General features: G+C 41.4%; 1 protein-coding gene and 1 non-coding gene across 2 annotated transcripts in view; one reads left to right on the plus strand and one right to left on the minus strand.

Moving 5' to 3' along the window:
- LOC141652765 (uncharacterized) overlaps positions 1-13,564 on the plus strand; it is a 275,045-nt gene that overhangs the window by 38,027 nt on the left and 223,454 nt on the right. The window lies entirely within an intron of this gene.
- On the minus strand, positions 10,932-11,038 carry LOC141654284 (small nucleolar RNA R71). Its single transcript, XR_012547845.1, has one exon. It is a non-coding gene; the product is annotated as a small nucleolar RNA R71 (small nucleolar RNA).

The following is a 13,564-nucleotide window of genomic DNA, read 5'->3' on the forward strand; positions in this document are numbered from 1 at the left end:
GAAATTAGCTGTTCTTTTTCCCACAAATTGTGTTCCATTATCACAGACTATTTCTGAAGGTATTCCATATCTGCATATGATGTTCCTTTTGATAAATGATATGACATCTTTTTCTTTGACTTGCCTGTAAGAGTCTGCCTCTATCCATTTGGAAAAGTAGTCAGTCATTGCTAGCATGAAGACTTTTTGTCAGGTGCCTGAGGTAGCTTCCCTACTATGTCCATGCCCCATTTCATGAATGGCCAGGGGGCTGAGATGGAATGTAGTAGCTCTGATGGTTGATGGATATAAGGGGAGTGGATTTGACAGGCTTCACATTTTGAGCTATATGCTATGCAGTCAGCTCTCAGGGTTGGCCAGAAGTAGCCTGTCCTGAGAATTTTGCTTGCCAGGCTCCTTCCACCTTTATGATTTCCGCAGTATCCATTATGTATGTCTTCTATGACCTGGCTGGCTTCATTTGGTTCCAGGCAACGTAAGTAAGGTCCAGCCTGAGACTTTTTAAACAAGGTGTTATTTATAATGGTATAAGTGGATGCTCTGATTTTCAGGGCCCTTGCTTCGTTTTTATTTGTAGGGAGTATCCCCTGTAGGAACCAATCATAGTAGGGTTTAGTCCAGGAGGTTGTATCTTCCTGGATAGGGCAAATTTGTTCAGGCCTTTCTATGGTTGGTTCCAGCAGGTGGACGATGGGTATTTTGTCAAACACAGCAGGGCTGAAGTTTGATCCTAGGCTGGCTAGGGCATCTGCTTGGGTATTTAAATCCCTTGGTATTTGGTCAATGTCAAAGTTTTTGAATTTTTTGCAAAGGTTTTTGACATATTCCAAATAGAGTATCATCTTTGAATCTTTTGCAGCATATACTCCTTTGATTTGATTGGAAATTAAGAGAGAGTCAGTTTTTACCTTGAGATTGGCTACACCGAGTTCTATACATACCTTTAATCCAGCAATCAGGGCTTCATATTCAGCCTCATTATTCGTGGCTTTGAATTCACAATTAATAGCCTGTGCAATCAGGTCTCCCTGTGGTGATTTTAGGACTAATCCTAGGCCAGTGCCTTTCATATTTGTTGCCCCATCTACATGGAGAGTCCATTCCTGGTCTGTTTTTTGGGTGTCAAGGAGATTGACCTCTTTTATGAGGTCTGGTTCTAGGGTAGGACTGAATTCAGCCACGAAGTCTGCTAGTGCCTGAGATTTAATTGCCGTTCTGGGTTCAAAGGTTATATCATAGGTGCTGATTTGTACTGACCATTTTGCCATTCTGCCTGACAACTCAGGCTTTCTCAAGACAGATTTGATAGGCAAGTTGGTTCTTACAATGATTGGGTGACTTTCAAAATAAGGTCGAAGTTTAGTGCAGGACATTACTAAAGCAAGTACATATTTTTCAAGTAGTCCATACCTGGTTTCTGCGTCTAGGAGACTTTTACTTACATAATAGACTGGATGCTGTTGGCCATCACTTTCTTTGGTCAGGACTCCACTTACTGCTGTTTCTGTGACAGATAGGTAGACCGTCAGGGGTTCTCCTTTGTCTGGTTTGGCAAGTAGCGGAGGTGTAGTCAGGTATGTTTTGAGCTCCTGGAAGGCTGACTCGTGTTCAGGCAACCATTTGAATGCTTTGTTATTCCTGAGTAGGTCATAGAATGCCTTGCACCTTACTGATGATCTGGAAATGAATCTATTCAGGGCTGCAACTCGTCCTGTCAGTTTTTGAATATATTTGACTGACTTGGGGGATTCCAGTTCTAGTATGGCTCTTATTTGTTCTGGGCTGGCTTCTATTCCTCTTTTGGTCACCATGTATCCCAGGAATTTTCCTGAGGATACCCCAAAATGGCATTTGGATGGGTTAAGTTTCATATTGAATTCTTCTAGGATCTTAAAGGCTGTTTCCAAGTCCCTGACATGATCTTCAGCTTTCTTTGATTTGACTACCATGTCATCAATATAGACTTCCATGGTGTCTCCTATTTGATCTTTAAACATTGTATTAACCAGGCGTTGGTATGTTGCCCTTTGCATTTTTCGTGCCAAAGGGCATTCTTTGTAGCAAAGATATGCCCCTTTCCGTGATAAATGCAGTATGTTCCTGATCAGATGGGTGCATCTTGATTTGATTGAATCCACTTGAGGCATCCATGAATGTTAGGAGTTCATGTCCTGCTGTAGCATCCACCATTGCGTCTATGTGTGGGAGTGGAAATGGGTCTTTTGGACAGGCTTTGTTGAGGTCTGTGTAATCTACACAAACTCTCCACTTGCCATTCTTCTTTTGTACCACCACTACGTTGGCTAGCCAGCTAGGGTACATGACTTCTCTTATCATCCCCATGTCCAACAGTTTTTCTACTTCTTCATTAATGATAGCATGTCTTTCAGCGGCAAACTTTCTTCTTTTCTGCTGGACAGGCTTATAAGACTCATCAACATTTAGTTTATGTGTAATAATATTGGCATCTATTCCGGTCATATCAAAATGTGACCAGGCAAAACATGAAGATTTACCTTTAAGAAAATTTACTAATTCTGGTATGATATTATCAGGGACATCAGATCCTACCAGTACATGCCTGTCAGGGTACTCAGGGTCTAAGATTACTTGATCAGTTTCCATTTTGGTTTCTGCCACATGAGTTGTCCTGACAGGGTACTGTAATTGCTAGGCGAGGGACTTACCTGCCTTGGAAGGCTTCAGTGATTCAAAGATAACATTCTGGGCGATTTTTGTTCACCTTTAATGGTTGCTACTCCCCATTCTGTTGGTATTTTGATGCATTGGTGATAGGTGGAGGGTATGGACCTTACGTTGTGGATCCATGGTCTTCCCAATATGGCATTATAGGATGACAGGCAGTCCAGGACTCCAAATCTTTCATATGAAGATACTCCTTCCACATATGTGGGCAGGCGTATTTCTCCCAGTGTGTTTCTTGTTTCTCCACTGAATCCTACTAAGACATTAGACTTCTTTATGATTTGGCTTTCATCAATCTTCATTGCTTTAAGGACATCAAGCATGATCAGGTTTACTGAGCTGCCTCCATCTATCAGGATTCTCATGACACGTGCAGTCCCTATTTGCATGGTGATCACTAGGCTGTCATGGTGGAGGTCCTGGAATGCCCCATATATCGTGTCGTCAAAAGTAATTTGAGGTAAATTGATAGGTTTAAAAGGAGATTTCATTTTTGACTCCCTGGCAATTTTCTTAGCATTTGAACTGGTCAAAGCCACAAATTTTCGATCCTCCATTGATGAATTTGACTTCATAAATGGGTGGTGCAGGGGTAGGTCACGTTGTTGCCTTTCTGTGTTTCTTCTTGTTCCATCATCTTCCCTGTTCTTTGTTTGCATCAAGTCTTTCAGGTATCCTTTCTTTAGCAGGTAAGCCACTTGTCTCCGTAATCCCAGGCATTCTTCTGTTGTGTGACCTATGTCCATGTGAAATTCACACCACCTGGTGGTGTCCTTTCTTGAGTTGGGGTTGTCTGACTTCTTTGGCCACTTGACAATGTCTCCCATATGGTCAAGCCTCTTGATTAATCCTGCAATGTCAACAGAGAAGTTATATTCCTGGACAGGAGGATAAGTATAGGAGTTACCTCGTTGTTCATGTGTATAGTTGACTTCTGATCTGTCAGGTCTTGTGTAGGGAGATGGCCTGGAATTGCTTCCTTTGTTGTTAAAGCTTTTTCTGTTGGTTTTGTCGTATCCTGAGTTGTTGTCAGCATTATCTGCCTTGTAGCCTTTGTCTTCTTCCAGCCTGATATAGCCTATGGCTAATGCTTGGACATCTTCAAAGGTATGACAGGGCTTCATGGTCATTTCATCGTAGAAGTCACTGTCCAGGGGTAGCCCTTGCCTGAAAGCTTCAACGGCTGTTCCAACATCACATCTGGGGATTGACACTTTTTCTTTGTTGAATCTTGTCATGTATGATCTGATGGATTCTCCAGGCTTCTGTTTAACCCTGTATAGGTCACTGGATCTCTTTTCTAGTTCCCTGCTGCTGGCAAACTGATGATTGAAAGAATTGACCAGGTCAGCAAAGGACTTGATGCTTCCATTTGGCAGGTTTATGTACCATTGCAAGGCAGGTCCGTTCAGAGTTGTTCCAAATCCCTTACACATGCAGACTTGACGTAGTTCACTGGGAATTGATGCTGCCAGCATCCTGTGCTTGTAATAGGCAACATGGTTTTGTGGATCAGTGGTTCCATCATAGATTCTCATTGAGGGAATCACAAATTTCTTTCGCAGTCTATTTTTGCTATTTCATCCACGAAGGGTGAATCAAAGATAGCTTTCGAATTTGCTTCTTCAATTGGGGTAGGAACTCCTGGGATCTTTTCAAATCTCTCGTGAAGTTTTTGGATTTCCTGGAGCATAGCCATCATAATGGCCGTGTTAGTCTGATCTTGGAGTTCTTGATTTTGGAGTTCTCCTGAGTCCATTTCTTCTCCTGCTTTGGATTTTGATGGAGTTGGAGTACCAATATTGGAGAAATCAATGTTCCTTATGATGGAGGAGAATGGTGTGCCAGGCTGGACTTTCAATTTTGATCCTGAAGCTTTTTCTCCCAGCTGTATCTTTAGGCTGGATTCTGATTCTTTCAATTTTGCCACTTGACTTCAGCACTGGATCATTTTTTGTTTCAGTTGTTCAATCTCCAACAATCATGTTGTTTTGCAAGCAGACTAATTGTTGCTCAATGCTATCTCCTGCCATTTTTTCTTAGTTTTTTGTGGTATTTGGTGGTGGGCTTTTGATTATTTTTGAGTTAGATGCCCCACGGTGGGCGCCAATTGTTTTGGCAGGATTTTTTATTGATCTAGAGCGTCCTGCCAGGGATTTATATGTAGGGTGATCTAACTCGAATAACTCGCCTGATTGATATAATTAAATGTAAAACAAACTAATAAATAATGACACAAGGATTTATACGTGGAAAAACCCTGGGAATAAGGGAAAAAACCACGGGCACCAAGCCAGGAGTGATTGTTACTATGATTTTAGGTAGCCTGACAGAGTATTCTTATATCATGCGTAACAGGCGAATATATTGCTTAAGAATATAAAAATATAAGTAAAAGTGAGGGTGATCTCTCTCTCCTTCTGATTTTCCTTTCTTCTCTTTTATAGTTGATTTCCCTTGTCTCCTTATGCTGTTTAGGGTTTCCTGGTAAATAGGGAATGTGCCCTATTTACTCGGAAGTGGTTGCCTTTAGACTAGCCGTTGCTTTGACTGCTTCTTATATCTTTTGGCTTCTTGAATTGGTCTTCCTTTTTTGTAGGGAATATTCATAAACTGCCTGTTTGTTGCCTGAAGTAGCCTGGTGCTTTTCCTTTTCAGGCTGCTGGTTGTCTTTCGCCTGTCTTTTATGAACTCCTGCTTGGTGCCTATCCGTGTTGAAGTAATGCCTGATTTTAGTTATCTAATTCCTGGGAATTGTCCTTGGCTGTTGTCTGGCCTATATCAGGTCAGGCAGGATAATTTAGGGCCCAACAGTTTGTAGGAGTCCAATCTGATTCTTTCATGCCCAACTTGTATGCTGTTTTCAATGGTATGACATTGACTGCAGAGCCATCATCTGCCAATGTCATTGGCACGTTTTTCTTTAAGCATATGACGCTAATGTATAGAGCTAGGTTGTGACTGGCGCCGAAGGGAGGCAAATCCTCATCTGAGAAAGTGACTGGGTTACTTAGCTTAGTTGAATCTTGGAAGACCAAGTTGACTACGTCGTCGGGCGTAGAGTTGTGTGCCACATTTAATTTAGGCAAGGCTTGCGGTAAAGCTTGGCGATGAGGAAATGAACTTGCCACTAGTTGCCAGACTGAAAGATCAACCTTTGTCTTCTGTAGTTGCTTTAGCAAATGTTCAGTAGATGTGTCTTCGCCATCATTTGGTGTGATGACATTGGTATTAGTAACTGGACCATTAGTTATAGGATTGTTTTGAGAAACATTTTGATATGGACGCCCTGAGCGAGTAAGGTGGTCTATATCTTGATCTTCGCTAGCTTTGACTATATCTTCACTAACCTTGACGAGATAGTGTTCAGTGAGGTATTCATCTTCATCGTCATCGACCCATATTCCGTTGACATTAGTAAGCTCTCTCAATCTTATGATCTCAGCTTCTAAACTGATTATTTGGTCGACTAGACTGTCAACTACGGCGACTACCTCTTACATTGTAGAATTTTGAGACAGATTTAGTGGCACGCTCTCCTTGGGTATGGTGCTTGGATTACGGAGGGATGCTACTACATTTTCCAGCTCTGAAACTTGTCTACTCACACTCTTTGCCCATGCAATAAAATCGGTGACAGTAGGAGAAATGGTGGAGTAACTCCCCTCACTTTCTAATGCATGAATTTCGTCTTCGATTGGAGAAATGAGGTGTGAACAATCCAAGGTGGATTCTTCATCTGAAATCATCAGAACTCCAAGAGGATTCTGAGTATTGTTAGGCTTACCTCCAGGAGGTATAGGTAAACGACCATCTTCGATCATGTCCCGAAGAACATGTTTTAGCTTGAAGCATTTCTCTGTATCGTGCCCTTTACCTCTATGATATTCGCAGTATGCATTTTCATCCCAGAACTTAGACTTCTTTTCTGGGTGAGGTGTAGGTCCTATGGGTTGGAGTTTACCTTGTTTCATCAATATTTTCAGAGCATTGGAGTAGGTATCGCCAATGTTTGTGAACTTCCTTTGCAGGTTATTCTTCTTTGATGATTCAAGAAGGTTAACCTCATCAGTCTTGCTAGTAGAGCCATAAGAACGACTCGTTGAGCCTTGATATCCACGACCTACTGTTTTGGACAAGAGCCCCTTATGGATGTCATCTTCGATTCTTGTCCCTAGCACAGTTAGATCTTTGAAGGTTTTTATGTTTTGGTACCTCAAGTGGTTTGCATAAATAGGTCTCAAGTTATCCAGAAATTTCTCCACAAGGGTTGCTTCATCTGGACGTTCAACTAATTGTGTGCTAGTCTTCCTCCACCTACTTAGGAAGTCGGTGAAGCCTTCTTTTTCATTTTGGGTAAGAACCTCTAGAGTGCGCATGTTGACTTGGATTTCAGCATTATCCGCGTATTGTTTAGTGAATTCAATTGCGGCGTCGTCCCAGGTGGCAATCTTCTTATGCTCCAAAGAGTAGAACCATTGCTTGGGAATGGTGTCGAGAGATGAAGGAAAGATCCTTAAGAACATCTCAGGTTTGATGCCTTTGATAGACATGTAGACTTTGAAAGCACGAATGTGGTTCAAAGGGTTTTCGTGTCCCTTGAACTTTGGGATGTCAGTCATGTTGAAGTTGGTTGGCAATTGAGCATTCACAGCCTCATACTTGCGATTATTTTCCCGGTAGATGTAATCTCCCTTAAGGTACATTAGTTGTTCCTCTAAGTATTGGAGTCGCTTTTCAGCTTCGGTAAGACCTACTGGAGGGTTGATTTCTTGTGGCCCAATGAAGGGTAAAAGATTATCATGCACAACTTCGCTAGAAATATCATCTTCTGCAGGAGGGAGTCTAGTTTCGACAGCAACAATTCGGCCTTCGATAGCATTCAGGCGATCGTAGGCTTGGTCTTGGCTTGTTTGGAGACGAGCGAGCGCAGCTAGGATTTGATCATTACCATTTTGAGGTTGGCCACTCTGACTTGTGGTACTAGTTCCAGGCATCTTGGGAACTGGATAAGAGATCGACGACGAATCAAAACACGATCGACCATTCTAGCACACTTACTCAAGGAAAAGACTCGACTCGTGAAGTGGGAGTGTGCCACTTGTGTTAAGTGTGATTTGAAAATGACGAAGTTTGGAAATGTTTGTCCTAACAACTGTAGTGTAGTTGTAGGAGTGTTGACTCGAAGTGAGGTTTGGAAATGGGTTTTGAGGCCCGAATTTTGACTGTAGATTTGGACAGAGTTTCGACTTATTTTGCGCTAATTTGGACCATTTTCGAAAAAAAAGGTTTACATTTGAAAAGGTTTTGATTTTACAAAAATTCGTCATAGTTTGTTTACAAAATGGTGTTCACATATGGTACAAGCATTTATACATGAATTATAACGGTATGCTGAGTGCATTTAGAAGGGTTTTGGTTTAAAAGGGTGGGTTGCCATACCGAGCGATCAAACCCTGGTCTGTGGAGAGGTCCGCGCCGAACATGAGTAAGGCCGGTTCCTAGTCCATTTCCTCGAGTAGTGAAAGCCCTTGATACAAACATGAGTAAGCATCATGGTATGGTTGACGTCAATCGCTATCCATCCTTAGGCCCAGATAAGAATTTGGACCGTCCAGACGAAAGGATTGGTCGAATGGGTTGGGTTGGGCCTAGGAAGGCCGAATAAAACGATCTAAGAAGATCGAGTAATGAAAACCGACAACTGTCTCATATAAACTATTCCCTAACCTTGTTCAAGTTTCACCCTTGGCAACACTGATGTGACCATAATTGGCGCATATTTAGCCCCCGAATTACCATTGTTTCCATGCTTTTTAGTGCCTATTTGGGTCATTTCTTATCTTTAGTTCTTTGTTTTGCATATTCTTTGAGATTTTGATCCCTTGGTAGGAAAGGAGTAAGAATCTTGCATTTTCATGGCAAAACGAGGCTAAATTGATTGTATTCAATGACCAAGCATCAAGGAGAGACAAGACTAGAAGGCCTTTGTACATATCATAGTAGAAGAGCATTGTTGAGAAAGGATCCTTGAGTCCCCAAGGAAATCCCCAAGGATTCTATGAAGAAAAGGGAAGAAAAAGAAGAAGAATTGACGCTGCCCAACAATCCGAACGGATTGTACACAATCCGCCCGTCCGTCCAGCCCAATCCGAGCGTCCCTCAAAGGAATCCGCTCGGATTCCACCTCGCCAATCCGAGCGTCTTGCCCAAAGATCCGCTCGGATTCCCAGCCCAGATCCGGCCGTCCCGACTCCCATCCGCACGGATTTCAGTACAGCACGTTTTCATTCTTCAAGCCACGATTTGAGACTCCCTTCTCTCGGACAATACCGGAGTCTCCTTGCTCAACTTAAAAAAGTGTAATTACTAGTTTAGCCCTTAGTTAACCCTAATGCATCCTCCCTAATTTTCACTATAAATACCCCATTAGTCTAATTAGAGGAGCATGTTCCTTTTATCAATAATTAGAGTAGTAATATCAATCAAATCTCTCTTTAATATTGTAATCAAGTATTAATCAAGTTCTAATCAAGATCTAGTTTCTTAATTTCTCTCTTGTTCTTGCTTTATTTTGGGTAATTGAAGATTATTTGGGTTATTTTGGGAGATTGACAACCTCTCAATCTAGGATTCAAGTACTTCTATTATTCTTGCTTTATTATTGGAATCATTAGTAGGTATAATCTCTTAATCCCTTTTTTAATTATTGCTAATTACTTTCATTTATTCATCATGTTTCATTATGTTAGTATGATTGACAACCTTCCTTGCATGATCAACATGATAATGAGTGAGTAGTCTCTTAGCTAGGGTTTAATGGGTGATTAGGTGAAACCAACATGGGGAATGATTCATGCTTAAATCAATATGCTTTCATATCTTATTTGCTTGCTTGTTTTGATCTTAATACATGCACATGTTATGTTTGATGAAATGCTAAGCCTATGAATCCTTGCATTTACTATCATCTTCTATCCTTTCAACTTGACTTGTAAGACATAACCCAACTCGAGTCTTGTTAGACCATGCATGTGTTGAGTAGGAAAGATTAAGTCGACTTGTAGGTGTTGTACAATCTAATCGATTCGGCTCCGGGACCCAAACTTTCCTAGGATTGTAAGATATAACCCAACTCAATCCATCACAACAATAATTGCTTGCTTATAATTTGAGAACATGTTTGTATGATCATATCCCATGATTCCCCTATGAACCCATGACACCCTAGTGCCTTTAATCAATTGTTTACACCCCTTATTTTATTCATCTTGCTAGTTTATTCTCATTGCTATTTTAGCTTAGTAACCTTCTGCATCAACCCAATTTGTGACACCCCCTAGACACTACTAGTTACAATAGAATTCTCATTTCAATACCCGTCCCTTGGGATCCGACCTTTACTTGCCACTTTGCTAATAGTAGAGTTGCTTGTTGAGCTATAAATTGTGTTTTGTATCGACCATTGACCAACGACCACATATGCTTAATTGTGAACACCAAATGGACTCGATCAAAAATGGCGCCGTTGCCGGGGACGGTGTTTAATAGATTTAAGATTTCTTTTATTGTTATTAGTTGTGTCTTTTTCACCTTGGGGAAGTAAAACTCCTCAAGGTTTGTTCTAATTGTTTTTGAGTTGTTTGAAATTTTGCATGTCTAGAAGGTTACAAAGAGATTTGTTACCTTTTGACCGTGAAATCGAAAGAACCTTGACGAATAATAGGAGACTTGTTAGGAGGAATTTGGGAGGTGTTGGTGAAGTTGTTCAACCCACTAGTGAGTTTGTCAATCCTTTCGCAATAGAAGGAGAAGAGAACCCATCAAACAATACCCCACAAAATCCACCTACAATGCCTAAATTCTCGTCACACTCTATACCCACCGAGGAGGATCTACCAAATGGTACTCCTACACCACAACATCTCACCGGAAACTTTATAGCCAAGTCCGCCTTCATCCAACTAGTTGAGAGGAGCCAATTCGGGGGAATGCCTAGTGAGGACCCTCATTCTCATATGGAAACCTTTTGCGATTATTGTGAAGCTATCTCTCAAACGGGCGTGACTCAAGACCAAATAAGATGGGTCTTATTTCCTTTTTCGTTAATCGGCACCGCAAAGCAATGGTTGAAGGGCCTTGATAAGGCCACCCTTGGAATAGATTCTTGGAAGAAGTTAGCTCTAGCTTTCTACAAAAAATTCTATCCACCGGAAAAGACTAACATGCTAAGAGCTCAAATTACGGGTTTTAAGCAAAGGGATGAAGAATCTTTGTATGAAGCTTGGGAGCGGTTTAAAGGTATTTGTCGCTCATGTCCTCACCATGGACTTAGCGAATGGTTTTTAGTGCAACAATTTTGGAATGGTCTTTTTGAAGATTCAAGGAACATTCTCAATATGGGATCAAATGGAATGTTCACCGAAGTTGATGACAATCAAACATGGAACAAGATTGAGGAAATGGCGGTCCATAATTCACAATATAGTAGACCTCGCAAGGCTACTAGAGGAGGAAAGCATGAAGTGGACTCCGTTACTCAATTGGGTGCTCAACTTAGTGCTCACATTGACACAATCAACTTGAAGTTTGAACAAGCTATGGCTAGACTTGAGGAAAACTCAAAATCATCAAAGCATCATGTCAATGCCATGACGGCATCCTCATCAATCCCAAGTGGGATATGTGAGAATTGTGGAACTATGGGTCATGACTCAAGTGAGTGTAGGGGAACAACCGAACAAGTTAATGCTTTCCAAGCTTACAAAAGTGGCACCCCTTATTCAAATTTTTACAATGAAAACACCAAGTTCCATCCAAATCTCTCATACAAAAGCCAAAATGTTCAAAACCCTCAAACAACATACACTCCACCACCCATGAGAACCCAAAATCAAAGACCCTTTTACAATCAAAACCAAGGTTACCAAAATCAAAATCCATACAATCACCAAAATGACCAAGGTTTTGATGTCCAAAAAGCGGTCCTCCAAATGCAAAAGAATCAACAAGAATTTTTCACTCAAATGCAAAAAGATAGCCAAGCAAAAGACACCACCATCAACAACATTCTAGCTCACACCAAGATGTTGGAAACACAATTGACTCAACTAACATCTTCAAGCTCACAAAGACAAAAGGGGCAATTACCACCTCAAAGTAATCCCCCTAGACATGAAACGGTTAGTGCCATTCACTTGAGAAGTGGTACAAGATATGAAGCACCGAAGGAGTAAGTTGAGGATGAAGTTGTGAAAGCTAGTGAAAAGGAAGAAGTTGTCCAAAGTCCCAAAGAAGGGGAATCATCAAAAGAAGAAAGTTCAAAGAAAAATGAAGACAAAGCCAAAGAGAAGGAGACCATTGTGATTAGACTTCCTTTTCCAAGTCGTCAAGCCAAGCCCAAATTTGATGATCAACTTGGAAAGTTCATGGAAATTGTGAAGAACTTAGAAGTCTCAATTCCATTCACGGAATTAATCAATCACGTTCCGGCCTATGCAAAGTACATGAAAGATATCCTCACAAAGAAGAAGTCGATCCGGAAACTTGAGACTATCGCCTTCACTAAGGTGAGTAGTGCAATACTTCAAGGGAGTTCACCTCCAAAGTTAAAGGATCCGGGAAGCTTCTCAATACCGTGTACCATTGGCGACACAACGATCAACAAAGCCTTATGTGATCTAGGGGCTAGTGTGAGTGTCATGCCGTACTCGGTGAGTAAAAGGTTGGGAATGGGAGAGCTTAAATGCACCAATATCACTCTTCAAATGGCCGATAGATCGACGAAGACACCATTAGGGATATGGGAAGATGTCCCCGTGCGAATTGGGAAGTTTTTCATCCCGGTAGACTTTGTCATTGTTGATATGGAGGAAGATTCCAACATTCCAATCATCTTAGGAAGACCTTTCCTACACACCGCGGGTGCGGTGATTGATGTGAAACATGGAGAGCTCACTCTAGAAGTAGGAGATGAAAGCATAACTTTTAATCTTGACAAGACCATGAGAGCTCCTCGTTTGCATGAGCCATGTTTCATGATTGATCATTATAGCCGAAAGGATGAGAGGAAGAAATCGGAACTCCAATGGAGGAAGAAAGTTGAAGATGCTCCATTCAAAGAGCAAGTGAATTGTGACAAGGAGAGCTTGCAAAGCTCATCAAAATCAACCAAGGAAAAAGAAAACGGCCTCATTGGCCAAGAGAAGAAATTGGGAGAGTTGTCTCCATCTAAGCAAGAGATTTTCAATGATCAACTCAATGAAGTTTGTGGTCTTTGGGACGACGAATTTGAAGGGATCTTTAATCCCTACATTGGGCATGCCATCGATCATGATCAACAACAAGGGCCACGGTCTATTGAGGACCTCTACCATAACAATGAACAAGCTTTTAATTACTTCTTCGAGGTGTTGAGCAACATCAACAACACCTTGAACATGCCCCCTTGACATCTCATCAAGAATGAGAGTTTGGTGGAGTCCTCCCTAAACCACCACTTGTAAATATTTCTAACTCTCTAACTTACATTTCAATTCTTGTATTGCATTTTTGTCATTTTTGGATTTTTATTTACTTTGATCAAAATAATTGTCATGAAAGAGAGAAGTGAGGGAGGGACTAATGATTTTAATTGATGTGTAGTGCTTTACCTTAGTGTGGGGATGGCAATTGCCTAGGCCATTCATGCCTTAGTAGTGCCCCCACAATGAAGAACACAAGAAATGAAGAAGAATGGAAGAATGGTAAAGGGAAATGCATTGTGCACGAATGAAGTGAATCCGGGTACAAAGGACAAGAATCCGAGCGGATTCCTGAGAATCCGCCCGTCTCCAAAGAATCCGAGCGTCCTGCTGAG

The sequence above is a fragment of the Silene latifolia genome, chromosome 4, assembly GCF_048544455.1.
Source record: "Silene latifolia isolate original U9 population chromosome 4, ASM4854445v1, whole genome shotgun sequence".
In the NCBI taxonomy this organism is placed as follows: Eukaryota; Viridiplantae; Streptophyta; class Magnoliopsida; order Caryophyllales; family Caryophyllaceae; genus Silene; species Silene latifolia.